Raw genomic sequence first — 26,458 nt, forward strand, 5'->3', positions numbered from 1 at the left:
TTCTGTTTATGATACCCTGACCATCACTAGCAACAGCCCTTCTCATGATATTGTATGCAAATTCAGGAATTATATTACCTAGCCGTTTACTTTCTCCATCCCCACCATCCAAAGTTCAATACTCTTTTTCAATGCGCACAACCCAGATTAACTTGCTCATCATTATGCTGGTGTTCAAAAATAGCATGTTGCTGTCTGTAAATTGGCCATCCTACATTGCACAAATCCTCGGGCACGAAAATACATTCTGTAACTAAAAGTTTTTTTTAATATCTCTCATGCCATCCACATTATGTTCCTTACTGTTCTTTCCTTGCTTGGATAATCATTCAAAGCCATCATATTTTCTGATGAGATTGTGTTGATTGTAACAAGGGGCTTTATGTCTAAAGCTACTCGAGCCAAACATATTTTATTTACCCTGCATTTATTTCAAGATTCCATCCTCTACAATACTTTGCTTTTATATTTAGCAATCCCCCTGAGCTATAGGGGAAAAAAAAAGAAATTGCTGGAAATTTTTTTTTAACTGGTGCAATGTTATCTTGTTTCGCCGTTACAAACACAAACGGGTTTTTTTTTAAAAGATTATTCGTTCGCAGGTCGTGGGTGCCAGTGACAAAGGCGGGATTCATTGCCTACCCTTAATTTCCCCTGTAAACTGTGCGCAAGAGCCAGCCAGGTAAGACTCTCTTCCTGGAAGGACATTAGGGAACAAACAATCATCCTGACCTCACCTGTATCCATCGAGGCTTTGTCCCACTCCACGCTTTCTCCCCTCTACTGCAATTAATTTAAAGAGTCCCGACCACAAACGTTGCCTATTCATGTCCTCCAGAGATTCTGCCTGTTCCGCTGAGTTATTGTAACACTGTGGCTCTATTGGTAATTTCATAGTTATCATTACAAGGGAAGTTGTCAAATTGTAATTTAATTTAGTTACGAATTTTAAACCCCCCAGCTACCATGGTGGGATTCAAACTACTCATGCCCCTGGGTCAACGGTCCGGAACTCCGGCTGCTCCTCTAACTTACCTGCTGCGTGTCCTGTCCTGTCCTGCCCTTCCTACCTGTCCGATTAAATCTAGTTTGTCAACGTTAATTTGTGAGAAGTCTAGGTGACGAGATGCACGCGTCCCGAGTGTTGTATCGCCAGTAATTAAATCCGCGTTTTACAGAGACAGTGGCCGGCAGAATCAAAGTTAAGAAGATCGGATGGCGCCTCCCGTGTATCTCGCGTGGGGACATCTAAATGTAAACGGCCTCCATTTGCGGCACCGATCGAGGGGCGGCTGACAACTGCTCTCCCCAGCCACAGGCGGCAGGTGACGGCGCTCGTGACCCGGAAGCTCTGCTCGGCTCGCATTTGAACGCAGGTCCGTTGAAGGCGATGAGCCTTCACCTTCCACGACAAGTTTCAGGCAGCAAGTTTCTGAAATTCGTCCGCGAAAAGTAAGTAGGCTAATTGACCTTACTTTGATTTTGTTTTATAAGGGCGATGGGAGGCAGAGAGGGGAAGAAGCATATTGTGTTGTGATGGCAACTGTCGGAATATGAAACCCAGTCAAAAATCCTTAAAGCGAGGACAATAATAAGATATAAATACGTTAAATCTTTCCCTGAAGGAAAGCGTACTTATCGCGGGAACTTTAATATTAATTAAAAACATAGCATAAAAAGATTTTTAAATAATTAGATTAGATTGCTAACATCTAAGAATAGAAAACCAGAGTATCTCGGGTCGATGACCTTGTGTCTGAATTGTATTTCACTCCGCATACGCTGCCTAACCTACTATGCATTTCCTGTTATTTCAGAGTTTGTTTCTGCTTTCGGTCGTGTCGGTAATACTTGTCAAGTTTTGTTTACACCAATAGCAGATAGCATTTTCTCAATGAAACGAACAAGACTAGGCGCATTTAATCTGGGGAGCATTGGCTGAACGAAAGATGCTTGATTGTACTCTGCGAAGAGCATAGTTGCACAGATTTTGTTCCACACGGATTTGTGCACTCGAGTGTGGAAACTGGAGATAAACAGAGGATTTAGTCCCAATGTCGCATTGTCCATTTATTTCATAATTCTATTGGTGTAAACGTTAACATGTGTACCTGACACTGAAATGACCAAAGGTGGTTTATTCTCATCTTTGGACTAATTTATTACAGATGTTTTAAGCCGTTTTTAAACACTGTTTTATCCATTTCGTCATATGATTGGAGGGTGGAATAGGGTGATTTCACGAAAGGTCACTGGAGCGTAGATCCGCACCCACGTGACCAAAAATCTCAAGTGGAGGACATGCTAGACTTCCGGTACATGTTAGTGGATGGGAAAACACGCACTTTCCCACCCGTTAAAAACATAGAAAACGGCCAGGTTTTGATCTGCAATTTATTGTGCCAGTCGGGGTGACCGTGAGGCACAGCTACCTAGATTTACAGTTTAAAAAAAAGATAGAAACTAAGGTAAATTAAAGAGAGCTGAAGGTGCCAATCCAGCGGAAGTGAACAGCGGACATTTGCCGTGGAGATTTAAAGGTCCAAAATATCGGGAATTATCGCGTTTGCTCGCTGAATTTCATCAAAAGTAAGGCATTATTGACTTACTTTTGATGAAATTCAGCAAGCAAACGCGATGATTCCCGATATTTTGGACCTCTAAATCTCCACAGCAAATGTCCGCTGTTCACTTCCGCTGGATTGGCACCTTCAGCTCTCTCTTTAATTTACCTTAGTTTCTATCTTTTTTTGACCTTTCGTGAAATCACCCTATTGGAATGTGTGATTCTATTAGACGTGGAATTGCTATGTCTGTTGTTGATTGCTTTGTGTGAAAACTATGTATATAAATAATAAAATTGCAAAGTTAGAATCAACCTGATACTTGATAAGCTGGATTGTATGGTTTATAACTATCTGCATTAATATGGCTAATAGTATACATCGATATAATGTGCTGTTGGTAGTAAAATCGTTTAAAATGTAATAGGTGGGGTATGAAGTTATGCCAGGATTTGGAAAAGATTATGCATGCTGTGCTGTGGTGCGGAATGGGTTATTCTGTACAGGGTAATATATCCATAGCAGAATTGTGGATGAGTTAATGTTTATGCCATAGAGAGCTCCGATGATTACCAATGATATGAGATAACACACTTCAGCCCTTTATTATCCCAATGAACCTCTCCCTGTCTGTCCTTCCTTTGAGACTTACTTATCATAACCTCCACTTTCTCATTAGCTCTTTGATTTGCTGACCTTTGGTCTGGTTCCCATCCTCCTGCCATTCTAGTTTAAACCCTCCTGTGTAGCACAGGCAAACCTCCCTGCAAGGTTTCAGTTAGAGCCTGGATTGGTGCTTGGAATTATGATTGTATAGCCGTTACGGACATTTGCGAGAGGACACACGACTGGCAGCTCAATGCACCTAGGTTTTGATATTTCAGACAAGATAGAGAGGGGGGAATAAAAGAAAAGGAGGTTGTTTTGCTGATCAGGGAGAATATCATGGCAATATTCAAGCGAGGACATACTGGAGGGTACTGAGGCAATATGGCTAGTGCTCAAAAATAAGAATGGATAAGAGGATAAGAAATCCTCTAATAGGATTATATTATATGCCACCCAATAGCCAGCAGGAGAAAGAGGATCAGATATGCCGGCAGACTATAGAGGATGTAAGAACCACAAAGCTGTTGTATTGGGTGACTAACTTTCCCAATATTGACTGGCACTTACCCAGGGCAAGAGGATTAGAAGGGACAGAATTTGTTAGATGCATCCAAGAAGGTTGCCTTAAACAGTATGTGGGTAATCCAATTAGAGGAGAGACCATTTAATTGGGGCAATGCAGATTACAATGTAATTAGACAGGAGCTAAAGAGAGTAGATTGGGAGCAATTGTTATTGGGTAAATCTGGAGAGGGCATGTGGGAGTAATTTAAAGATCAGATGATCGAGGTCTGAGATCAACATGTTCCAGTAAGGAAGAGGAATAAGGATGGCAAAGTAAGGGAACTGTGGATCACCAAGGAGGTTGTAAACCTGGACAGGAAGAAAAATAAAGCATATGTCTGGTTTAAGAAGATGTCATCAGATTTATGAGGAATACAAAGTTAGTATTCTGAGCGGCTGAGTGCAAGGGCCTAAAGAGGCCATGAATTAGGAAGTCGGATTAAGGAAAATCTCAAGGCTTTTTATACATATGTTAAAAACGAGTGTGACAAGGGAGAAGGTAAGACCATTGAAAGATAACGGAGGGTGCTTTGAGTCAGACAAGATGGTGCTTGGAGTCGGAGGATGTAGGTGAGGTATTAAATGAGTACTTTGCGTCTGTATTCACCGAGGAGAAGGACTTGGAGGGCAGTGAGGTCAGTGTGGAGAATACAAATATGCTAAGGCAGTTTGAGATCGAGGAGGAGGTCGTGCTGAGGTTCTTGAACATTAAGGTGAATAGGTACACAGGGTCTGATCTCTCGTATGTTATAAGAGGAGATTACGGGGCCTTGACAAGGATATTTGTTTCTTTCTAGCCATTGGCGAGGTCCAGAAGGACTGGAGAGTTGCAAATGTTGTTTCTTTGTTTTAAAAAAAAGGAAGTAGCGAGAATCCAAGGAACTATAGGCCAGTGAGCCTCATGTCAGTGGTACGGAAACTGTTAGAGAAAATTATTTGAGATAGGATATACTCTCATTTGCAGGAGAATGGGCTAATTGGGGATAGCCCGCACGGTTTGTTTGAGTTTTTTTGAGGATGTGATGAAAGAGATTGATAAATGTCGGACGGTGGATGTTGTATACATACATTTTATTAAGGTATTTGATAAGGTCCCTCGCGTTAATATGATCTAGAAGATTAAGATATACTGGATTCACGATGACTTGGTTGTATGGATTCGGAACTGGATTATTCATAGAAGACAGGGTTGTGGTGGAAGGTAGATATTCTGGCTTGAAGTTGTGACCCGTGGAGTTTTGCATGGATCTGTGCTGGTAGCTCTGCTGTTTGTGATATATATAAATGGCCTAGATGTAAATGTAGATGGGTTGGCGAGTAAGTTTGTTGACAACACCATAATTGAAGGAGTTGTAGACAGTGAGGAAGGCTGTCAGAAGATGCAGCTGGATTTAGATTAGCTGCAGAAATAGGTGGAAAAATGGCAGATGGCATCTAACCCAAGCAACTTGCATTTTGGGAGGTTGAATGTAAAGGGAAAGTATACTTAAGGGCAAGACCCTTAACAGCATTGATCCAAGCAGAGGGATCTTGGAGTCCAAGTTCATCACTCACTGCAGGTGGCAGCACAGTAGAGAGGGTGGTAAAGAAGGCATACGGTATACTTGCCTTCATTGCTAGGGACATTGATTATGAGAGACAGGGAAGCATGATGTAGCTCCTTGGGACTTGGGCCACGTTTGGAGTATTGCGTGCTATTCTGGTCGCTCATTACAGGAAAGTTTGAAAGCTGTGAAGAGGTTGCATAGGAGATTTGCCAGAACGCTGCCTGGATTAGAGGGTTTCAGCTACAGAGAGAGGTTGGATAGACTTGGATTGTTTTCTCCGTAGCATTGAATATTGAGGGGAGACTTAATAGAAATATATAAGATTAGGAGAGGCATAGATAGGGTAGAAAGTCAGAACCTTTTTATCAGGGTGGAAATGTTCAACACTAGAGGGCATAGCTACAAGGTGAGTAGGGGGAGAGTTTAATGGAAATGCGTGGGTCGTGGAATGCATTGCCAGGGATGGTGATGGAAGCAGTTATGATAATGGCATTGAGGAGGCTTTTAGATTGGCACATGGAAGTGCAGGGAGTAGAGGAATACGGATCACGTGCAGGCAGATGAGATTAGTTCAGTTTGCCATCATTTCAGCACAAGCATTGCGGACCTAAGAATGAGTTTCTATGCTGTACTTTTCTATGTTATATGTATTTTTCTCTCTGTTCTTGTGTATGGCTTGAATGTACTTGTGTTATAATTTGATTTGACTGGATAGCACGCAAAGAAAAGCTTTTCACTGTATCTCGGTAGATGTGACAATAATAGGTAGATGTGACAATAATTGAGATGCACAAAAGGTGAATGTTAACAATTTTGATAATGGATAGGACCTTCAATGAGTTATCAGATTTAGCATGAGCAAATAGCTGATTAGGGAGGATGCCATTCTGGAGATGCATAATAGCTGGAATGAGTTGTCAACCGCTCGGGTGGAGCCATTTGAGAAAACATTCTGAGGCCATGGAGTGAGGATTAGCCGGTAACATTCGGTGCTCAACAACATCTTGGTAAGATTCTTTGGAATGGTCCAAATTGAGAACATGGTCATTTGTGTTCAAGGAAAGAGTTCAGAATTTATCTTTATGGTTATAATCTCCAGAAGGATAAAGAGTGTCTTAATTTTTTTTGGAAGTTAGATACTTTGAACAACTGCCCCATTGTGATAATATTAATATGGAAAATGATAATGTACTGTGATAAAGGACAAAACTGGCAATTATAAATATGAATACACATTTAACATTCAATGCCAAACAGGACCTGGGAGTGCAAAATAATTTTAAGTTGCATCTGAAAGCCATCACATTGCTCAAAATTAGCGGTTGCCTGGGTGCCATTGACCACACAAAGTGCCGCCAGGCAACCTAAACACCGAGTCATTTTGCCCGGCTTGGCACGCAAATACTGGTTTATACCGATAGACACAAAAAACTAGAGTAACTCCGCAGGTCAGGCAGCATCTCTGGAGAATAGGAATGTGACGTTTTGTGTCGGCAGCGGTTGTGCGGGGCAAAGATACTAGGTGTGTGGTGACAAAGGGTCAGAGCGAATGATGGGCCCCGAACAGTGGCAGCAGCGGCCGTGACAGTGGCTCCACCGCCTCCTCCACCCGCACCTCGCCTGGCGGAAGGAGGCCTCCCTCTCCCTTTTCCCCTCCTCCCGGCCTCGGCGTGCGAGAGGGGCTGTTTTGAAAGCGCCGTTGGTGGATTTGCAAGCAGCGGCCGCTATCGCCCTGATAACAGCCGCTGCGTGCAAATCCGTTAATGGAGCTTTCAAAACAACCTCTCTTGCATGCCGAGGAGGGAGGGAGAGGGAGGCGGAGGCCTCCTTCTGCCGTCTGAAGCAGCTGCACCAAAGATCCTATAGCTATAGGATCTTTGAGCTGCACCGCTCGGCCACGCACCTTGCTTTCGGCTGGCGGAGGAGGGGAGATGGTGGCAAGGAGATCCCAACCACCTCCCCCTTTGGCGACGGCACTTTGGAGTTGGACAGGGACATCCAAGGCAGTGGGGCGATGCTGTCCGAGGAGCGTTGACCTTTCTCTCTCCCCCTCCCCCTCACTGACATCCCCTGAGCTCCCCCCCCCCCCCCCCAACCAATCTATTCATCACCCTACCCACCTTGCATTGATTCTCCTGCCAACCCCCCCCCCCCCCCCCCCCCCCCCCCCCCCATCCATCCTACACTGGTCCCCCAATTCATCCTGTACTGACCCCCCCCCCCCCCTTCCCATCCATCCTGCACTTCTCCCTCCATTCATACTGCACTGATCCTGCCATTCATCCTGTACTGACCCATCCTCCATTTACCCTGCACCAATCCCTCCCATCCATCCTGCAGTGATCTCCCCATGCATCCTGTACTGATCCCCTCATGCATCCTGTACTGATCCCCTCATGCATCCTGCACTGATCCCCTCATGCATCCTGTACTGATCCCCCCATGCATCCTGTACTGATCCCCTCATGCATCCTGTACTGATCCCCTCATGCATCCTGTACTGATCCCCTCATGCATCCTGTACTGATCCCCTCATGCATCCTGCACCGATCCCCTCATGCTTCCTGTCCACTGATCCCCTCATGCTTCCTGCACTGATCCCCTCATGCTTCCTGCACTGATCCCCTCATGCATCCTGCACTGATCCCCTCATGCATCCTGCACTGATCCCCTCATGCATCCTGCACTGATCCCCTCATGCATCCTGCACTGATCCCCTCATGCATCCTGCACTGATCCCCTCATGCATCCTGCACTGATCCCCTCATGCATCCTGCACTGATCCCCTCATGCATCCCGCACTGATCCCCTCATGCATCCCGCACTGATCCCCTCATGCATCCCGTAGTGATCCCCCATTCATCCCGTAGTGATCCCCCATTCATCCCGTAGTGATCCCCCATTCATCCCGTAGTGATCCCCCATTCATCCTGTAGTGATCCCCCATTCATCCTGTAGTGATCCCCCATTCATCCTGTAGTGATCCCCCATTCATCCTGTAGTGATCCCCCATTCATCCTGTAGTGATCCCCCATTCATCCTGTAGTGATCCCCCATTCATCCTGTAGTGATCCCCCATTCATCCTGTAGTGATCCCCCATTCATCCTGCACAGACCCCTCCCCCCCCATTCGGAGAGAGAGCCCGGAGAAAGTGGTCAAAAATCTGTAAAAATTCTAATTCTCTTGTTCCTCTTTCCCCTGACTCACTCTGAAGAAGTCTCGACCTGAAATGTCATATTCCGCTCTATGTTTGTTGCTTTCATCCATCTGTCCACTCGTGCGCTCTCCCTTGAATTAAGTAGCGCAGGATAAAGCTATGAATTCACGCACAGGATGGAAACTAGGGGAACGCCGTCCCCCTGCGTACCCCCCCATTTCCATCACTGGTTGTACTTCCCCTTTTCCCAACTTGACACCATTTAGATAATAATCTTCCTTCCTGTTTTTGCTACCAACGTGGATAACCTCACATGTCTACACATAAACTGCTTCTGCCATGCATCTGCCCACTCACCCAAGCCTTAGATGAACCATGAGATCTGCATTCTTCTAAAGACCAGATTCCGGGCATTCAGGTCTGGCGATGCAGAGGTTTACAAGAAATCCAGATACGACCTTGGTAAGGCCATCAAAAAGGGACTTCTGCGAACTCCATCATCAGGTTCGCTGACGACACCACTGTTGTGGGACGTATCACTGATGGGGACGAGTCAGAGTATAGAAGTGAGATCGACCGATTGACCAAATGGTGCCAGCACGATAACCTGGCTCTCAACACCAGCAAAACCAAGGAACTGATTGTGGAATTTGGAAGGGGTAGGAAAGGGACCCACAATCCCGTTTATATCAATGGTGGAAAGGGTCAAAAACTTCAAATTCCTGGGCGTGCATATTTCCGAAGATGTTTCCTGGTCCCAGCATGCTGATGCAATTATAAAGAAGGCACATCAGCGCCTCTACTTCCTGAGAGGATTGCAGAGAGTCGGTATGTCAAGGAGGAATCTCTCAAACTTCTACAGGTGCACAGTAGAGAGCTGCATCGTGGCCTGGTATGGCAACTTGAACGTCCAGGAGCGAAAATGAATGCAGAAAGTTGTGACCACTGCCCAGTCCATCGCCGGCTCTGACCTCCCCACCATCGAAGGGATCTATCGCAATCGCTGTCGCAAAAAGGCTGTCAACATCATCAAAGACCCACACCATCCTGGTCACACACTCATCTCTCCGTTGCCATCGGGAAGAAGGTACAGGAGCCTGAAATTTGTAACATCCAGGATCAGGATCAGCCACTTCCCCACAGCCATCAGGCTATTAAACATAACATCAAATAAGCTGTGAACAATAACAGTCTATTATTACTATTGCACTATTTATTGTGTATATGTAGTGTACTCCATATTATAAGGCTCTGCAAAGAGTCATAAAGACTGCAGAGAGGATTATCAGAATGGAACTCCCCTCCATGGATACAATCTATACACAGCACTGTCAAAAAAGAGCAGAGAGAATCATCAGAGACACACTACACCCAGCTCACTCCCTGCTCAAACACAAAAACTGCACATACAACCTCAGGCACAGACGAGCGGACAGCATCGTCACAAACAGAACACGCTTTTTTAAGAGCTTCTTCCCTGCCACAGTGAGACTCTTGGCCAAAACAAAATGAACTGATGTCCTGACCTACCTCATAGCACATCATATTATATTATATTGTCTCCTGGGCCTGTGCAATTTACAATGCAATCGACACTTTTTATATAGGGTTTGTGTAATTTACAATGCTCTCACTTTTCCCTTTATATAGGGTTTTAGGCATTTTCTTTCTTTTTTAGTTCTAGAGAAGTATATGGTTTTTATAGATTATGTGTCTTCTGTGTGTCTTTTTAACTTGACGACGCTCGAACAACCGCACAAGAGTTCCGGTGTGTGTAAGCACAAATGGCAAATAAAGTTTTTGACCTTTGACCTTGACCTTTATATGGTCTATAGACACACTGAACTTTTATCTCCCGTTCTGTATTATGTTTACATATTCTGTTGTGATGCAGCAAGTAAGAATTTCATTGTCCTATCTGGGACACATGGCAATTAAACTCTCTTGACTTGACTATTTCTACTACTTCCTTTCTGCTCGTTTCAAAACATTTGAGATGTATTTTCATAATTTGGTACTTCCCAAAAATTATCTTGTTTTGCACATTAGTTTCTGTTTTTTAATGATTTAGGTGTCCTTATAGTTTACACTTCATAAATATTGGACGGTCCACAAATTTATAGTGCCTTTTTCGCTGGTGAAACCTCAAATACATTATGAAAGATGGTTCACATAATCTTTTGAGTTCATCTGACCTCAAGGTGGAGCTGTCTACTAGAGTACATATTGTAAATGTAATTTCTGCTTCTACTTTGGTTGTAATATCTTCCTGAGGATTTTGCTGTCAGAACAGTGAATATGTTATTTTAATTTTATCTTTTTATTATACATCAGAAGCATAAGACACTTTCTTAATCTCTTCTATTTACTCCTTAATTTTAATTTCACTACTTAATGTCTGGATTTGATCAAATTCTAGATCAAATTCCTTGTATGTTGCAAAACATACTTGGCTAATAAAGTATGATTATGATTATTATGAATGCTTATGAGATTATTGGAATACATTAAAGCACTGTTTTTCAATATGCATTCTGTGTTTGCTTTAGTTGCAGCCATGGTGTAAATTATATTACAGTGAGACGATTATACAGTAAGTAAAAGAAAAATGAGAGCGAAAAAAGTGAGTCAATGGTATTATTCAAAAACATCCATTTGTTTAGGTGTTACGTTAAGTGGCACTTTGTACACTGATTTTATTGAAATAATCGTTCTTGTGAACCAAATAAACTTGTGATGAATGGTCATCTTTAGCAGCTGAAATCTTCTTATTTGTTCTGGAAAATGAAAAAAATACTGGATAAAGGCAGGTTTGTGCATGTGTGTTTGAGAATATTTTTGCATTTTCTATAGAGAAATATTTTTCAAATTATATTTCGGAAGCATTTTTGTTTTACAATTATACATACTTTCTTGCTGAGCTGGCAATTCAGCATTTTAAATCATATCTTGTTACACTCAATTGAATTGATGGTTTTATGTCTGAAGAGAATTGGTGATTTGAACTTTATGCAATGAGTTAAAGTATACTGAGATTTTTGCTGTTTGTTACTGCTTAAGCTGGTGCTAGAATGTGTTTTACCAATTTCTTCCACTTGGTTATGAAAATATGGCTGAATTCCGTTTTGTTACCCCATTAATCTTGCTATAGTTGATCATGCGCTGAATAATCCAACCAGATTTTTGTTTGGAAGTGGAAAGAAATAAAAGAAGTTGCATTTATTGCAACGTGTAAAAAGAGATGAGATGCTGTATTATAATTTTGCTACATGTCATTGTGGTATATATCATGTCTTGATTGGTGAATATGTTTAGTTTGTGACTTATTTGAAGCAGAAATAATATGTGAATGCTTCATTGACCATAATTCCGACTGGTAACGATGCACTTTGTCCGAGCACATAATCACATGCGTCATGCAAACCGTCTTAAATGACCACCTAAACTGTCATTTGGCAACGTAAAAAGCTGCCAAGGTTGCCCGGCTGGCAACAGGGAAAAAAGTTAAGCGAGAGCCCTGAGGATGGTGAGGGATCTCATTGAAACTTACTGAACAGTGAAAGGCCTGGATAGAGTGGATGTGGAGATAAAGTTTCTAATACCAGTGGGCACACTAAGAATAAAAGGACATGAGATGAGGAGGAATTTCTATAGTCGGAGGGCGATGAACCTGTGGAATTCATTGCCACGGAAGGCTATGGAGGCAGTCAATGGATATTTTTAAGGCAGGGATTGATAGATTCTTGATTTGTATGGGCGTCGAGGGTTATGGGGAGAAGGCAGGAGAATGGGGTTGAGAGGGAAAGATAGATCAGTCAGATTGAATGGTGGAGTAGACATGATGGGTTGACTGGCATAATTCTGCTCCTATCACTGATGAACTTATGCCAACTCCACTTACTCCGGTAACCACTTTGACCTTAACTATTCTCCCAGTGATAGCTTGCTTTTAATAAATGGTCAGTATGAATTTTATGGAATTTCTTTCCCTACATTCATGTGCTAACTCCCAGACCGTATGCCTGCATCTATCTCCCCAGTGTTACAACTCCTCGTGTCTCACTTGCAGGGAGGTATGCATACGTGAACTCTGTCGTGCATGCTGAACCTCTCCACTGTATGGTTGTATTGAGCTATCTATGTTACTAGAAGTCTGATCTTGACCACTTCCTGATCAGTATATTGATTTTTAAAAAATGCCACTGTGATTTTTGGCCATCTTACTCAGTCCCCGTCCGCTGCGCAGGACAAGAGGATTTTTCCCATCGATGAAAAATAAAAGAGCTATTAGTGTTTAAAAAATGTTGAGATTCTCTCTCCTGAAGCCCACTCCCCTTCCGGAGGGACTATAAAACCCGGAAGTGTTGAGTGCCTCAGTCAGTCTATGCAAGATGGGGGAGCGAGAGGGTCACGTCTCTCAGTCTGAGCTGTGAATAACACTGTTACGCGCATTGCGGTGTCCACTCAGTTGGATGCAACAGGACATTCTACTACATGATCAGGTGAATGAAGCGGAAACGTTGTTTACATTTTTATTGTTCCATGTAGTATTCATAAACATAGAAAGGAATAAGAAATACGTGTACTTACTGTGCCAACCGGGTCACTGGTGGACACCACGCGACAACCGTTACACAAAATGTATTTGTGTGTTCTGATGCCATTTTCGGAAACTTGCCATCAATATGCTCTCTTTTCTTATTTTTTTGTTGATAGTATGTTAGTCATGAACCCAATAAAGTGCTTGTTAACTTTTTTGAAAAAAATAGAAATTTGACCCCCTTTGTCATGTTATTGTGTGCCAGTATTGTAAAAAACACATGTGCATATATACATTACAGTCACTGAGAACCAAATTTAAAATGTTTACCTTTTCAAAATCCAATTAAACTCAATAAACTCACAGATACCACAATACAACCATACAGTGGAGAGGTTCAGCATGTACGACAGAGTTCACGTATGTGGAATCTATTTTACTAAAAGTCTGATCTTGACCACTTCCTGTTCTGTATATTGATTTTAGAAAAAATGCTGCCACTTACGGCTGTGATTTTTGGCCATCTGACTCGGAGTCCCCCTCCGCTGTGCAGGACAAGAGGATTTTTCCCATCGGTTAAAAATAAAAGAGTTATTAGTGTTTAAAAAATGTTGAGATTATCTCTCCTGAAGCCCACGCCCCTTCCGGAGGGACTATAAAATCCGGAAGTGTTGAGTGCCTCAGTCAGTCTCTGCAAGATGGGGGAGTGAGAGGGTCACGTCTCTCAGTCTGAGCTGTGAATAACATTGTAACGCATGTTGCGGTATCCACTCAGTTGGATGCAACTGGACATTCCACTACATGATCAGGTGAATGAAGTGGAAACGGTGTTTACGGTGTTTACAATTTTATTGTTCCATGTGGTATTCATAAACATAGAAAGGAATAAGAAATACGTGTACTTACTGTGCCAACCAGGTCACTGGTGGACACCACGCGACAACATTTACACAAAATGTATTTGTGTATTCTGGTGCCATTTTCGGAAACTTGCCATCAATATGCTATCTTTTCTTATTTTTTTGTTGATAGTATGTTAGTCATGAACCCAATAAAGTGCTTGTTAACTTTTTTGGAAAAAATTGAAATTTGACCCCCTTTGTCACGTTATTGTGTCCCAGTATTGTAAAAAAAACACATGTGCATATATACATTACAATCACTGAGAACCAAATGTAAAATGTTTACCTTTTCAACATCCAATGCTCTAACTTTGTGCCATCCTGGTAGGTTCCTTCAATCCTCCAAACCATTAGGCCTCTTCATCTGTCCAGCCCAGGCTCTGCTCCGGCCCAGGCAGCAGCCTCCCCATCAGGCGCTGGGCGGCGGACATGGACTCGAGGGGGGGCCACGGGCGGGGATCGACCTGAGGAGGCGGGCGGGCGTCGAGCTGGGCTTGGCCCGCGGCAGCAGCCTCCCCGCCAGGCGCCGGACCCGAGCAAGGATGTGGACGTGCGTGGACCCCGAGCAAGGCCGCGGCAGGCGGGCTTCTGCAGACCTTTGTCAATATTTCTGAGCCCCATGGGCTCGCATCCTCGGCGCTTCAGACCCCGAGTACGGGGAGAGGGGGGGGAGAGGGCGGAGTGGGGGTGAATGGGGGGAGAGAAGGAGAGGATGGGGGAGAGAGGTAAAGTGGGGGGGGGGGGGGGTTGCTAACGAACTGAATGTGGATTGAAGTCGGTGATAAGCGGCGATTAGAGAGTGTGAGGCCTCGCATCCTCAGCACTTCTGAGACGCCGGCTCTGTCGCGCTGGCTGTTCCCCCGCTGCTCAAAAAGCAACGGTTGAAGATGCGTTTATTTGGCTTGAGGCAGCGTGACAGAGCCGGGCCGGGCACCAGCGGAAGGGAAAAAATGTCGGCGTTTTTGGAGCAGATGCGGGCGTCATCAGCCATTATGGTCGCTGGCCAGCAGGAGGCGACAAAATGAGTGAGTGGGGGGGGGAGTATTTTATTAAAAAATGGGTACATAAAAAAGAAAAAATGTTTTGAGGAGTGCATATTTGAATGTGAAAGTGAATGAGCTGGCGAAATGGAAAAAATGACGTTTCATGACGGAGTTCTGGCGGACCAAGGAATCAAAGGCAGAATCTGGCACACACACACACACTCACACGCACACAGACACACACACACACACACACACACACACACACACACACACACACGGTTTTAATAGATAGATAGATAGATTGATATGATGGTATAATAATATATGGTTTAAATAGACCGCAGCACGGAATTAGGCTCCCCATAGAGTAATATGAGACATGGGTCATGAAAGTTAAATTCTGGACACATTTTAGATGCTCGGCCCACAGCCTAATTCCAAGTAATTTCACTATACATGGATTTGTTGTGAACTCAGTTTTGTCACATTGTTCTTTGCGTATTTATGAGCTTTAAATTTCACCCCCACCTCCCCCTAAATATCCTGTGTTTTATCCTAAAAGATTGTGAATATTTAAGCAAATTCAGAACCACCAAAGCAATGTTGGTATAAACTAACCTCTATAGGGGATTATTTTGCACATACCAGCAGCAGCTTTGAAATAAATGAAGGTTTGGTTGTCTGGTTACAGTGGAAGCACATGGGTTCAGTTAATAAGTGAACAGTTCATTAGTGATTTTCTCATACAGACCACGCTGTGATGATGGGGTGATCAATTGAAGTTATCAGGGTATTAAGGGGAGCTGTTAAGCTAGATAGAAACTATTTCTGCTTGATGAGCTATCCAGCAGTAGAGGGAATTGACTTGAAAATTACAGCCAGGCCTTTGTGGACTTAAAAGTCAGAAATAATTTCCATATGCAGCAAATGGAAGAGATTTGCGACCTTTCTGCAAGTGTCAAATGATGGTTGGTCAATTAATTTAAAATGTAAATATGTTAACCCAATATGTGGGAGAAAACACACATATGCTTATAAACCAGCATCTGCAGTTTCTTGTGTATTGAATTTTGTCACAGATCAAACATTGCCTGATTAAACAATAGAGTGGACTTGAGAGTACGAAATAGCCTGTGCTACCATCCAGCTTTGCATTTGGCAAGTAGTCTGCAGGGAAGTTTCAAGGAAATAGAGAAAGGTTAAGTGAATGAGTAAAACCATGGTAGTTAACATGGGAGAAAAAAATTGAAAGTTATCTTCCAAAGCGGAAAAAAAAAAAAATGTAGGGTACTTCTTAAATGATGAGTTAATGAAATTATATTGGTGTTTTGAAGGACCCGATTGCCCTTGTGCATAATTCGCTGAATGCACAATTGAGTTTGGGAAGGCTACTGCTATATTGTCCTTCAATGCAAGTGGATTTGAGTACAAGGACAGCAGTGTTTCACTCCAGCTATATGAAACCCTATTGTTATTGCATTTGGAATGTTATTCATAAGCCTGATCTCACAACATGGGAAGAGTGGGGAATCATTACTCACAAATTTGATTTTTTTTTTTTTGAAGAGCTGACAGAGTTTTGGTAAGGTGAGGATAGTAAACATTGTCTACATGGCCTTTAGCAAAACATTTTGACACGGTCTTGCATGGTAGGCTGGTCTAACAGTTGGAACCCATTGGATCCAGGAAGAGTTAGCAAATTGGGTTATTGGGAGAAACCAAAGAGTTGCTTCGATTGGAGGCTTGTGACCAGTTGAGTGCCACCTGGAAGGGTGCTGGATCGCTTGTTTACTGTAAAGGAGTGATGTCTAACACACTGTGACCTTTACTGAGTCCTTTATTATAGCACATGGCACACACGTCCCAGCACTGACTGCATCTAGTCTTCAGGCGTGCTGGAACCAACAGGGAGGAACAAAGGGAGGATCTCACAGTTATACTGATATGGGTAGGCGTGGTTAGTGGTATTGAGGTAGCTAGTTATAGGTTGCATGCATAAACCATCTACATCCTTCCCCTTAGGAAATTAAGAAATCAAAGATACAACAGTAGCAGGGAGATTATACAAAACCTGCAAATCTAAACAAAATCACCGTAACGGTCAGGTGGTCTGACAACCCGACCCGAGCGGGTGCGCATGGCACCCTCACCCTCCCCACCAGAAAGAAGAGGAGGAGGAGCAGGAACAGCTGGAATGGAGAACGCAGGCGGAGACGCAGCCTGGAATGCGGAAGGGGAGCCGACCGGCACAGGAGAGCCCGGGGAAGGGGACTGTGCAGGAGAGATCGGAGCAGGCGGAGAGAGAGAAGCACGGGAAGGGGAGGATCGGACAGGGGTTGAGGAACCTGGAGGAGCATGGTGAGGGGATCGCAGCGAGGCAGATGGGGGCATGCGAGTCGAGGGGTAGTTAGTGGGAGCAGGCTCGAAACGCAACCGAGGAGCATGCGGGGCTGCAGGGGATGGCTTAGGCTCGTTGACAGCCAGCAGGTGCTGGCGGCTGCAGCGATATATAGTCCCTTCAAAGTCCACCAAGTAGGACCGTGGCGAATTGTCCACCCCGACCACGGTTGCGAGTCGAGAGAAACCGGTGGAAGTCTGTAAGCGAACGACCTGGCCAGGCAGCAGAGGTGAGAGGGGGCGGCAGGACTGGTCGTGGGAGCGGTGCTGAACTTCATGCCGTTGAGCAATCCGTTGCTGGACAGCAGCAGGCTGAAGGACCTTTGGCACCAAGGATTGTTGTGCGATCGGCATTGGAGGGCGAAGAACTCGTGACATCAGACGTTGAGCAGGGGATCTCATGGTACTGTCCCTGGAAATGTTACGGAGGTTTAACAAGCCCTGGTAGAAATCACTGTTGGAGAGACGAGACTGTTCGAGCAAGGTCTTGGCGCTGCGGACAGCACGCTCGGCCAGGCCATTGCTCTGCGGGTATTCTGGGCTGCTGGTGAAATGAGTGAAGTTCCACTTCACGGCAAAAGCCTTGAACTCAGCGCTGGTGAACTGACGGCCGTTGTCGGTCTGCAAACGGACCGGGGACCCAAAGGTGGCGAAGTGTCGGCGCAGCTTGTTGATGACCATCTCAGAGGTGATGGCAGGGAGAAGGTCCACTTCGAACCAGTTCGAGTAGGAATCAACCAACACTAGGTATTGCTTACCACGCCAATCAAAAATGTCTGCGGCCAGCGATGACCAGGGCATGTCAGGGGCCGGCTGTTGTAGAAGCGGCTGGCGCTGCTGGTGAGGGGCAAGGGAGTTGCAATCAGGGCAGGAGGCTACACGGGCCTTAATGTACATTGCCATGCCAGGCCAATAGTACTGTTCTTGGGCATGTGAGACCGTGGCATCGGCTCCTGGGTGCCCCATGTGGGCAGCGGTGTAGTACGAGGCATACAGGGATGCAGGGACGACCACCTTGTGACCCTTGATGATGATCCCGTCCCGGAGCACCAGTTCATCGCGAACCAGAAAGAAAGGAAGTACACCCGCAGGCAACGAGGTGCGTTTGTCGGGCCACCCGCGCCTGATGACGGCAGCAAGCTGTTGCAGATCGGGGTCGTTGGCAGTGTGCTCAACCAGGCACTGCAGCTGTTTGGAGGGAACGAAATTGACGTTGAGAACCTGCAGGAGGACCGGGGGGCTCTGGACAGGGCGTCAGCCCTGTGCATCTCAGTGCCCTTCTTGTACACAATCGTGAAGTCGAACCGCTGTAGTTGCAGCATCATCCGCTGCAGTCTGGCCGGGGCGATGTGGATTGGCTTGTTGAGGATAGTCACTAAAGGTTGATGATCCGTCTCGACGGTGAACCTGGCACCGAAAAGGAAGTCCTTAAATTTGGAGCAGGCAAACACAACCGCCAGAAGCTCCTTCTCTATTTGAGCATAGCGCTGCTCGGTGTCCGTCATAGTCCGCGAGGCATAGGATACGGGCTGCAGCGAGGCCATCACCATAGAGCTGCAGGCAGGCAGCACCGAGTCCAAAACGGGAAGCATCGCACGTCACTACGATTGGACGCTGTAGATCGAAGAACCGAAGAGTCGGTGTGCTGATCAGCTGCGTTTTGAGGAGATCGAAAGCCTGCTGGTGTTGGGGGAACCAGGACCAGGCGATGTCCTTCTTTGTCAGTTGCCTCAGAGGCGCGCTCAGATCGCTGAGGTTCGGGATAAACTTGCCCAGGTAATTGACCATACCCAGGAACCGCTGCAGGCTGGTAATATCAGTCGGGGCAGGCAGCTCGGAGATAGCGTTTGTCTTTTGCGGATCGGGTTTCAGCCCACGGGACGTGAAAATGTGGCCAACGTATGGCACCTCAGCTACACGAAACCTGCATTTAGACGGGTTCAGCTTCAGGTTGATCTGGCGAGCGCGGTCAAAAATCCGTCGGAGGTTACGATCCTGCTCAGCAGCATCTCTCCCATAAACAAGAATGTCATCCACAATAATGCCGAACGGCATTCGTAAAAACTTGAACATTCCGAAGGGTGTACTAAAAGTTGTCAAGGCTGATGAGCGTTTGTCCAGAGGTTTTTGCCAGAACGAGCTTCTGGCATCGAGGACCGAAAATACTGTGGCCTGGTCGACCTGGGCAGCAACATCTTCTACAGTCCGCATAGGGTAGTGGGGACGTTTTATAGCCATTGGGGTTGATGCACACCCGTATTTCGTTCTTACCCTTCTTCATGGTGGCGACCATGGTGGAAACCCACGCGGTGGGATCGCTGACGGCTTCCAACACCCCCATTTTAACCATGTTGTTCAGCATGGCTTCCACCTTATCCTTCATAGCGAATGACACCCTGTGTGCAGCACGGATCACAGGCGTGACAGAGGGGTCAGTAGCAATCTTGTACACAAGAGCCAGCTTCCCCAATTTGTCATCCAAGAGGTCGGGGTACTCGGAAAGTGGGTTCAGCATCACCCGCACTTCGTGGACCGTACGGTCGAAAGACACTAGACCAAGGTCCTGGCAGGCTTGATTACTCAAAAGAGTCACGCAGTCACAATCCAGAATGAAGAACGACAGGTCACGGGATGCTTTCTGCAGCACACAGTGGAAGGTGGCCCTCCCCACAGGTGTTAGCTCTTCTCCCCCATAAGCACCACTGATAGAGCGATCAGCAGTCAACAGCTCATTATTTCTTATCTTGTTGAACAGTGATGTTGACATAACATTCACTTTTGCACCAGTATCCAGCTTCGCAGAGAAGGACTTGTTGTTCACAGTAACGAGCACAGAAGGATCGGGGAGGCGAGATCGGCTATGGAGGAGAGTGTAAATACTGGTGTCTCCCATGGAAATGCTGAGCTCAGAGTCGGGGGCAGTGTCGGCAGAAGACTGAGAATCGAGGTCATTATCAACCTGCTGAAGGTTGTTTAGAAATTGTCTGGAAGGTTGGGGAACGTTCCTACGGGAGCGGCATACAGCTGCAAAATGGTTCATTTTACCACAGAAATTACAGGCTTTTCCAAATGCCGGGCACTGGGACTGCAAGGAGTGGACATAACTGCAGTTGGGGCACTTCTTGGTACTCGGGACCCTGGATGTGCGGGCGGGACGTGGCGGAGGGTGAAAATTGTCCTGCCTGCGACGAGGCACGGCGAAGCCAGTTAGATTTACCGTACGGCTTTCAGACCCCCTCAGCCCATGTGGCGGGACAACCACCTCAGCGATACGGCAGGCATGCATAGCCTGAGTTAGAGTGAGGTCCGGCTTCTGAAGCAGATCTGCACGTAGTTTCTGATCTAGCATGCCGGTGACCAGGATATCCCTGGTGAGTTGATCACGCATGGTATCGAAACGGCACCGTCGAGCCAGGTAGCGCAGGTCGGCGATAAAACACTCAACAGGCTCTTCAGGCTGCTGCTTACGAGTAAAGAACCTAGCCCGCTCCAATATGCGGTTGGAGGGCAAGTCACAAATCTCCGCAAACTTGCGCAAGAGACATACCGGGTCATTAGCAGATTCCGCCGGCGCGACGACCTGGTCGTTGTCATCCAGGACCTCTGGAGTGTAGACAAAAGCTTGAGCCCGTTTCATGGCGTCTGGACCGGCAAGGTTCAACAGAAGGGAGGCTTTGACCGCATCTGGGTCATTTCGGTGCACAATGTTAACAAAGTGATTAAAGTCCAACACAAAAGTTGCCCATCGTTCCGCAATGTCAGCATCAAAGACAAGGGGAGATGGCTTTCGGCATGAAGATGCCATGACAAAATGAAATTAAACACTGATACAAAAGGGAGAAATAAAACCCGATAAACAGGAGGCGCTAGGCTTACTTTCTGACACCATGTAAAGGAGTGATGTCTAACACACTGTGACCTTTACCGAGTCCTTTATTATAGCACATGGCACACACGTCCCAGCACTGACTGCATCTAGTCTTCAGGCGTGCTGGAACCAACAGGGAGGAACAAAGGGAGGATCTCACAGTTATACTGATATGGGTAGGCGTGGTTAGTGCTATTGAGGTAGCTACGTTATACGTTGCATGCATAAACCATCTACATTTACCATCTATATTACGGAATTAGATGGGAATGTAGGTGATAACAGGGACCGAGTCCATCTAGTCCTCGCCTTTCACCCCATCACCCATCGCATACAGCACATAATTACCACCTTGCAAAGGGATCCCACCACTAGTCACATTTTCTCATCTCCACCCCTTTCTGCTTTCTGCAGAGACCGTTCGCTCCGCAACTCACTCGTGCACTCATCCCTTCCCACCAAAACCACCCTATCCCCAGGTACTTTCCCTTGCAACTGCAGGAGGTGCAACCTATCCCTATACCTCCTCCCTCGACTCCATTCAGGGACCCCTTTCACTTGAGGCAGAGGTTCACTTGCACCTCCTCCAACCTCATCTATTTGAGGTTGACCCAACCTCATTTTTTGAGGATGTAACTAGGAAAATGAGCAAGGGAGAGCCAGTGGATGTAGTGTACCTGGACTTTCAGAAAGCACCTGATAAGGTCCCACATAGGAGATTAGTGGGCAAAATGAGTGCACGTGGTATTGGGGGTAGGGTACTGACATGGATACAAAATTGTTGGCAGACAGGAACCAACGAGTAGGGATTAATGGGTCCCTTTCAGAATGGCAGGCAGTGACTAATGGTGTACCGCAATGCTCGGTCCTGGGACTGCAGCTATTTACAATATACATTCAGGACTCTCACTTAACCTTTTTTCCCTGTTGCCAGCCAGACAACCTTGACAGCATTTTAGGTTGCCAAATGACAGTTTAGGTGGTCATTTAAGACAGTTTGCATGACGAGTGCGATAATGTGCTCAGACGAAGTGCGTAGTTACCAGTTGGAATTATGCTCAATGAAGCATTCACATATTATGTTCAAGAAGGAACTGCAGATGCTAGAAAATCGAAGGTAGACAAAAGTGCTGGTGAAACTCAGCGGGTGCAGCAGCATCTATGGAGCGAAGCAAATGGGCAACGTTTCAGGCCGAAACTCATCAGTATGAAGAAGGGTTTCGGCCCGAAACGTTGCCTATTTCCTTCGCTCTACAGATGCTGCTACATCCGCTGAGTTTCTCCAGCACTTTGTCCACATTCACATATTATTTCTGCTTCAAATAACTCACAAACTAAACATATTCACCAATCAAGACATGATATATACTACAATGACATGCAGCAAAATTATAATACAATATCTCAACTCTTTTTACATATTGCAATTTCTATGAGTTCTTTCCACTTCCAAACAAAAATGTGGTTGGATTATTCAGCATATGATAAACCTGTGTCAATAAATCCTGGACCATGGTAACATATATGCTTAACCATGCACACTACAGATTGATACAAGCATGTTCTCTGTGAAGGACCGAAAATTATCATGACATGGCCTTAGCATGAGTCGTTATTGCTATTGGTACAGAAACACTCTCGCTTCCCACATAATTTATCCATAACAAAATATACAGGTTGCAAGGAAATTTCTAACGGCATTTTATGATAATAGCTGTTAAAACCAACTATATCCATCTGACAGGTTAAGCATTACACTAACTAACAAGAATCTTCATGGCGGTTGGTGTCGTAGTAGCACCTGGTACAGTCCCCTGCAACACAGTCCCAATTTCGCCCAATCCCGGTACTTTATCAGTACGTAGTCTCCCAGTAATATGGACTGTGTCTGTGTACAACTGGCAGTGCTTCTGCGTTTCCAATTCCTGTGAATGTAAGACTGACTAGGTTTGGGTTAATTGCTGTGCGTAGTCTGGGACCAAATGTCAAGTATCCCGACATTGTTTCAGGACTGGTTATTACCTTTGAGATTTCCCCTTCTGCTATTATTTACAGTCCTTTATATGGGCTAATAAGCCAGCATAATACAGAAACTGGGCGTCCCCTAACGGTATAGGATCTTTGGTGGAGAGGGGATAGAGGGAGGAGGTGGAGGGGAGGAGGTGAGAAGAGGAGGGGAGCTGGGTGAGTGAGTGTGCTGTCAAATGAGCAGATAGAGAGAAGCGACTGGAAACCCACAGCTGGAATGAGCGCACAGGCGGTTGGAGCTTCACGAGCTGCGCCGACAGTGAGGAGAAGGTTCAGTGCGTGAGGTGCCACTGCCCCGAGATATGCAGAACAAAGATCCTATAGCGGAACGGAGCTGTAGAATCTTTGTTCTGCAGAAATCTCTCGATCTTTCTGCGCCTTTAATCCACAGCGGCATTAGGCGGGGCCAGGAGGCAGGTGGGCCTGGATTGGTGGGCATGTGGGCATTGTGACGTCAGCAGCTGGCAAGCGGCGATTATATTTTAAAAAGTGAGTTTTGTGAACAACTTTATTCAAAATCTGGGGAAATAATTGACCGAATTTAGAGAGAAGTGCATTTATGAAATCATAAGTTAAATCCCTACCGAAATTGTAAAGATCTCCGCGTTTTTGCATCTGGTTTTCGAGGAGATACTTTTCAAAGGCAAAATGACACACACACACACACACACACACACACACACAGTTTTAAAAGTATATAGATAGATATAGATATGATATGATAGATAGATAGATAGATGTCAGTCGATAGTCTTATCTCCTGTGATGGCAACGGTGAGATCAAGAAACGGTAGGGAGATGTCGGAATGGTCCAAGTTAATTTGAGGACAGGATGGAAATTAGTAGCGAAGTTAATTAAGCCAATTTAGCAATGCATTGCAAATACCGATGTCTTCATTTTAACAATTTATTTATTTAAATTAATTGGTGCATGCCATAAGCATACATTATCTACTGCAGGTATAATAATGTATTAATGATAATAATAGTAATAATAATAATGTTGCATTATGTGTTGAATATGATAGCTTTGACTCTGGCATCCAGTATTTTAAATAAACACTAACTATAATAAACTTCAAGAAGAATTGTAGTTTTAATATCTTTAAGGAAAATGAGAATCGCAATAAGCTTTAAGGCTGTGTGCAAGTAATTGTATTTCAGTATTTTTTGGTTCTATATTTGATCCTGGTAGAAAATATTGTGATGTGGATCTGCGACCAGTAATACTTTATAGGTCATTAAATTGGTTATTAATAAAAAATATTTGTATATTCCTATGACAGCAGAGGAGGCCTTCCTAAATAAGTAGAGGTTGTTACTAGCGCTCAAAACATGAATAAAAGTTAGATTATGGGGTTAATATTGATCATCATCTTAATTATTTTTGCTTTGCTTCAGCACCGACATGATGAGCTAAAGGCTTCTCTTTTATTGATTCATTAAAAAAATAACCAGGAAACATAATTGTGTTACACATAACATCAACGTTAACATTAACTTAATTCCATAGTTAATTGAAGCAAAAGCATGCATGCAAAATATTTTAAATATTTGATTAATTCATTTCTCACATCAATTTGTGAGGCTGCTCAGGGAGATGTGAGCCCACGGTATCAAAGGGCAGATACTAGCATGAATAACAGGTTGGTAGGTAGCAGATGACAAAGAGTGGCAATAAAGGGGGCTTTTTCTGGTTGGCTTCCAGTGACTAGCGGAGTTCCACGGGGGTCGGTGCCGGGGCCACTATTCCACGTTGTATATTAATGATTTGGACGAGGGGATTGAAGGCTTTGTGACCAAGTTTGCGGATGATATGAAAATAGGTGGAAGGGCATGTAGTGTAGAGAAAGCAGGGATACTGCAAAATGACTTGGGCATGTTGGGAGAATGGGCAGAGAAGTGGCAGATAGAATATAGTGTAGCAAAGTGTGGAGTCATGCATTTTGGTAGTAGGACTAAAGGCATAGACTATTTTCTAAATGGGGAGAGAATCCAGAAATCGGAGGTGCAAAGGGACTTGGGAGTGCTGGCGCAGGATTCCCAAAAAGTTGAATCGGTAGTAAAGAAAGCAAACTCAATGGTACCATTTATTTCAAGAGGGCTTATGTACAAAAACAGGGATGTAATGCTAAGGCTCTATAAGGCGTTGGTAAGGCCGCATTTGGAATATTTTGAAGAAGGATGTGCTTGCACTGGAGTGGGTCCAGAGGAGGTTTACAAGAATGATCCCAGGAATTAGTAGGTTAACCTGTGATGAGCGTTTGTCAGCATTGGGCCAGTACTCGCTGGAGTTTAGAAGAATGCAGGATGACCTCATTGAAACATACAAAGTAATGTTACAGCGGCTCAGAGGAAAGCGCTCCAGAGGGCCATTGACAACGCCCAGAGGATTGTCGGCTGCCCTCTCCTTACCTTGGAGGACCTACACAGTTCCCGCTGCAATAAAAAAACCCAGAATATAATAAAGGACATCTCCCACCCCGGACACTCCCTGTTTGAACTGTTGCCGTCAGGCAGACGGTACAGATCCACAAGGACAAGGACAAATAGACTAAAAAACAGTTTTTACCCCACTGCTATAAAAGTACTAAATGTGGCCGCCAAGGAACGCAGGGCGATACAGACTAAGGGACTGTGGTAACGGTGAAATCGACAGAAGGATGGAGGGTTGGGTGTGTATGCGTGCTTTGTCTGTGATTTTTATTTATTTGCTTATCTTTATTATTTTACCGTGGATGTTTCGTTAGCTTTAGAAATGTTTGAATGCTGCACTGACTGGCTGACATTTTAAATTTCGTTGTACATGGCCCATGTTACAATGACAATAAAGAAACTATTCTATTCTATTCTAATGATAGGTTTAGATAGAGTGGATGTGGAGAGAATGTTTCCACTCGTGGGAGAGTCTAGGACTAGAGGTCATAGCCTCAGAATTAAAGGATGTTCTTTTAGGAAGGAGATGAGGAGATATTTCTTTTGTCAGAGGGTGGTGAATCTGTGGAATTTGTTGCCACAGAAGGCTGTGGAGGCCAGGTCAGTGGATATTTTTAAGGCAGAGATAGATACATTCTTGATTAGTACATGTGTCAGAGGTTATGGGGAGAAGCCAGGAGAATGGGGTTCAGAAGGAGAAATAGATCAGCGATAATTGAATGGCGGAGTAGACTTGATGGGCCGAATGGCCTATTTCTACTATCACGTGACCTTACCCACTTATCGTCATATAGAATGGAAATAGGCCCTTTTGCCCAACTTGCGCATGTTAACTAACATGCCCCATCTATACGATGAG

At 44.9% G+C, this 26,458-nt stretch overlaps 1 protein-coding gene across 3 annotated transcripts in view; it reads left to right on the forward strand.

The window, feature by feature from the left end:
• Positions 1-562: 562 nt before the first annotated feature.
• The window catches only part of mipol1 (mirror-image polydactyly 1), a 169,127-nt gene continuing 143,231 nt past the window's right edge, over positions 563-26,458 (forward strand). The window contains exon 1 of one of the 3 annotated variants that reach the window (XM_055640540.1): positions 563-1,452. The gene's annotated coding sequence lies outside the window, so the exon portion shown is untranslated. Of the gene's footprint in view, positions 1,453-11,016; positions 11,036-26,458 lie in introns of those variants that run through there. The other 2 variants (XM_055640542.1, XM_055640541.1) reach the window with 2 other exon arrangements.

This window comes from Leucoraja erinacea, chromosome 9 (assembly GCF_028641065.1).
Source record: "Leucoraja erinacea ecotype New England chromosome 9, Leri_hhj_1, whole genome shotgun sequence".
In the NCBI taxonomy this organism is placed as follows: domain Eukaryota; kingdom Metazoa; phylum Chordata; class Chondrichthyes; order Rajiformes; family Rajidae; genus Leucoraja; species Leucoraja erinaceus.